Below are 4,877 nucleotides of genomic sequence, written 5' to 3'. Positions count from 1 at the left end.
TAATGTCTTACCATGCAGTGAGAAATTCCAATCAAATTTCCATGTTACAGGCCTGGGCAATGAACTATGACAAAGTCATATTCTTGCAGTGCCATTATCCCACATGCTATCACCCCTACTATATTTTTAAACTTTACTGACCACTTCATTGAAGCAGGGTCCATCCAGTGAAAATAGTTTTTGACAAAGACAGCCACTGCAAGAGCTCTTTCTTCATCTGCATTCTTCAGTATCTGCATTCAGGAACTATGAGCATACAACTGGCACACGAAATTATACACTCTATTTTGTCTCCTACAACTGCAACAACATTGTCCTGATTCCATTGTCACCGGTATCAGTGTCAAGGAGAAACTCTCAGTCATGATGGGGATAGGCCATCACTGGAGCATTCACTAACGAAATGTTTAGGAATTAGAATGCTTGGATTCCTTGCTCCATCCAAAGAGAACTTTCACATCATGGGAGTTAATAATGGTACTGTTGCCTTTGAGAAGGTAACTACAAATATTTGAAAGTGTGATGAAATATCAAGGAAATTGCATATTTCTTTCTTTGTTACAGGTTGAAGCTAATCTCTCGCCACAGCTATTTTAGCCAGGTCCATCAAAACACCATCTTTTTCCATAGTGTGACCAAGAAACTCTACATGCATTCACATGATTGAATACTTTCTTTTTTAGTTTCAAGTGTGCTTTTGATATGCACTGAAATATTATCATCATATTATTAGACACAAAGCAGTTTTAGTCATGCTTTCATCATCCAACTTGATTTGGCAGATCCAGTTGTTAAACCAATGGAAGTCTTCTGACATATGCAGACATTCACCTGTCTGTGGTAAAGGAAAGGTGTCAACTTGAGTTACCACATAGAACCTTGGCATACCTTCCTTCTTCCTAATAATAACTACTAGTGACAACTTAACACTTTCCAAAGGCTCTATGACACCATCCTGCAGCTTTTGCTGTATTTTAGTGCTCACGACCTCTCTTGTGCTCCAAGGAAGCCAGTGCAGATGTTGCTTTATCAGATGCGCATCACTTATATCTATATGATGTTGAGTCACCATTGTTCAACCCATTCAGCAATCTGGTCCCACAAACCATTTACATATTAACATAACAATTTACAGAGTTGATTTTGCTGGATTTGGTTTATACTGTCAGTGCAATCATCAATCAAGTCCCTCAGGTGTGTTGGTAGCACCATATTTGCTTTCAGATACGGAGCAATGGATGCAACCCTATTATTACCACTATTATCACTTACCTCCACTTCACTCACCAGGCCTATGACCATTTCAGTATTTAGCTGGGTAGCTGATAATCCACAATTAAAAAGCGATACTGAGATTTCATCCCTTATTGGACAGAACACCGCCCAAACCAATGACAACTGTTTATTTGGACAGGAAACAGTTTATTTCAAGTGTGGCTTCTATGACCACTTTACATGGTATTGACACATTAAACGTTGTTTGGCTTAAAACACAGAACACTACTTGTGTGTATGGAGGTACTATAATTTCATTTGCTATATACACTCTTGCAGTCCACTGTACCTGGAATTAATCTATGTGGCGTCAGATGACTTTCTTATAAAACATCAGCTCATCCATTGCATATTTAAAACTGATGGACAAACTCCACAGTATGTCTATCCCCAAGATGCTGATTCCATATATGAGGTCAGAAGTGACTAATTTCATTCTGTGGACAACACTTCCTAGACTGAGCCAAAGATCCACTTAATTGTACATAGACGAAAACAGCAAAGGAATTAACTTAAGTAGTAATATATGTAATGCCCAAATTAAACTTGAAAAACATGTAACTAATGTAGGCCTACCTTACGAAACGGTGTTATCATAATTATGAAACTTCAACAAAAAGTTTATCTACTCAATAGTAATATTTTTAATCTGGATATTTAATACAATAAATTCAGATATAAAATAGCGAATTAAAAAAATGAAAAATAACTCTTCGCTGAAAACATTCATAACACTGCTCATAACTATTTTTGGAGTATAATGTTTGCACTTTAACTTGTGTTATATGTACCCCCACTTCTCGAGAATTTTGTTGAAGCTATTTTGTGAGAGGGTAGTATTTCTACAGTTAACTACGATGAGTGTTGAGCCGTGATGAGCTGAAGAGCAATAGGGAAGAGATATGTAAACTTAGAAGGTAGCCTATTCGAACAGGCAATACAGAAGCCTGTAAGAAAAATAGCGCGTAAAACATTGTTTAAAATATTATTTAAACTTGACTAATACTTCACTTTATTTCGCTAGTGTAGGTAAGTCAGATATTTCCATAGTTTTCTCTTACTTTCTTATTTTACAAGCCTCAACCTCAGCAAACAGATGATACAGAAAAAGACTCGCCAGTTCAGATGACATAACATTTTGTTTATTTAATAACGAATTTTATGTTTTAAACTACACTTGTTTTTTTCCTCCCTGGCCATATTTAATTCACTCTTCCCTTAACAGTCTTGAACTTGCGTTTTGCGAGAAGTTTTGGCTTTTTTGTTGGACTTTTAACTGATAAAATGCTATAGAACTCTTGCCAATTTTACCCGCGATTTAAAACGCCAATTTTCACATTATCATGCGAAATAATTGAAAATGTCCAACGAGACAAAAATTAAAAAGAAAACGATAGGAAGGTGCTGCCCTCCATTGTTTGATATTCAATTTAAACTGCATCTTTATTAATAAAATTAAAGAAGCACGTTTTTACTTTTCTCTTTAGTTTATTATTTTAAAACCACGTAGCATTTTCAAACAATTCTCATTAAAGTTTATCATTCACTCTTAAAACCAGAATATTGCTTCTTTCTGAAGAAAAATTAAGATATATATATATTCTCAACAATAGCTTCACAAAATAAAATTTTACGTTTGATTCACAGTACGTTATTATGTTTGATTTTGGAGGAAGTAACAAAGTAGAATTATCCAATATGCTAATCACTAGAGGCCACCTGGATCAAGAGATTTTGTAAAAATAGTTTCAATATTGAATACTGACAACTTTCTGATACTAATTAAGCCATTATTTCGAAGCTATATTGCATTCTCTAAACAACCCCCCCCCCGCAGTTTTGTAACTTAAATTTAAAATACTCTGTGATAAAATTTAAATTAAAAATCACGGAATATTTTCAAGTAAGACTCATATATTAGAACTGTTCTAAAGATATGTTGTTACATAATTTCTAAATATTCTTTGTGCATAATATGATCAATACAACAGGTTACAATATCTTTTATTGAAATACCAAAGTTCACACTAGATGAAGTTAACAAATGTTTCAATACATAATATACCGTCCACTTCAAAATAAAAATGTTTGGTATATTCTTCCTTTTAAAACATTGTATTTACTTACATTTGTATGTCTTGAAATTATTTCAACATTGTATAAAATTGATAAATAATATACACAATGGAGTCTTTTTTTATTAGTAAATATACACATGTACATATTCTTTTCCACATTATCTTAAAAAAAGTCGTAATTACTTTATTTGCTTTTTTTGAAAATTAAGGTCCGTAAATTATTCTACTGTCTTCAATTCCAACTGATTATTCATGCAGCCTTCATAGTTATTCGCCAGCCCCTCTTCACAATCTAATTGTTTTGGACTTCACCAACATTGTTAATACAACCAATGCTTTAATGTATTTACAGCTTTCAACCAGGCAAATATTTACCTGTCCTTTTTTACTAGTGTGTGTATCTATATACCAACTGAATTTGAAATGTAATGAAAGCTCCAAAAGTTATGAATGTAACACTGATGCCTTCAGATATTAGTACAGCACATAAACTCCCTAAGCCTAGATATAGTAAATTCTGTAAGCTGTGGTATAAGAAAAACATCTTATGCAGGCAGCAAACAAATTGGGACTGTGCATGTTCTTGTCTATTCATCTCGCCTGAAAATGATTGTTAATGAAAACCTTATGTTAACAAAGCATAGACTGTTTAAGCAATATTGTTCAGCAAAAAAAAAAAAAGAAGAGAATATAAAATACTTGTGGAGCAGGTTCAGTGAAATTTTTATGAAAGAGAAGAAGAAGGGTGACAGGAGTGAGATATTAGCAATCTTGTCAGTCACTGAGCTATAAAGATTTGACCAACAAATTTTGTCAAATGTGATATCTGTAACTTATTCTGATTGGTTAATAATGATTAATTATCCATGTTCTTAATTTTTAAGACCCAGTAAGGTTAACTAAAATTGTATTTACTTGATGTCATCACTGGTGTCACTTGAACTGTACTTCATCTTCTATACATGTCTTCAAAAGTTCTGCTTCTTCGAATGAGCAATGGCTATCGCAGACCTGTATTATTATTCACTATCAACAGCCTGAAATGGCAGTATACTATCAATACGTTTTACGAAAGTTTACTGTCTTGAAATTTTTACATGTTCTACAGTGATTCCCATACGCTGAATCCAAAAATGATATCCATTTTTCTCCATCACGTACAGATTTTTCACAAAACGTCATATGTACTTTTACATAAGCGAATAATTTTCATTGAAATCGGGTCAACATTTTATTATGTTTAAAATGTTGACAACCACTGGCTGTAGATTTCTCTAGACCAGGGGTCATCAAACTTTTTTCACAACGGCCAGATGACTGAGAGAATGATGAGCGCGGGCCGCATAACCATTTTGTTCAATACAATACAGTGAATACACAAAAAATAAAGACAACAAACATATTTATTTACCAATACACAAAATACACAAAAAATAAAGACAAACACAAGAAATAAAGACAACAAACATGTTTATTTACCAAAAGTTATCAAAGAAGGCGACGTTAGCGATAAGATAGTTATAT

This window comes from Limulus polyphemus, unplaced genomic scaffold (genome assembly GCF_000517525.1).
Source record: "Limulus polyphemus unplaced genomic scaffold, Limulus_polyphemus-2.1.2 Scaffold2068, whole genome shotgun sequence".
Lineage (NCBI taxonomy): Eukaryota > Metazoa > Arthropoda > Merostomata > Xiphosura > Limulidae > Limulus > Limulus polyphemus.
Note: the sequence above shows the minus strand (reverse complement) of the source record.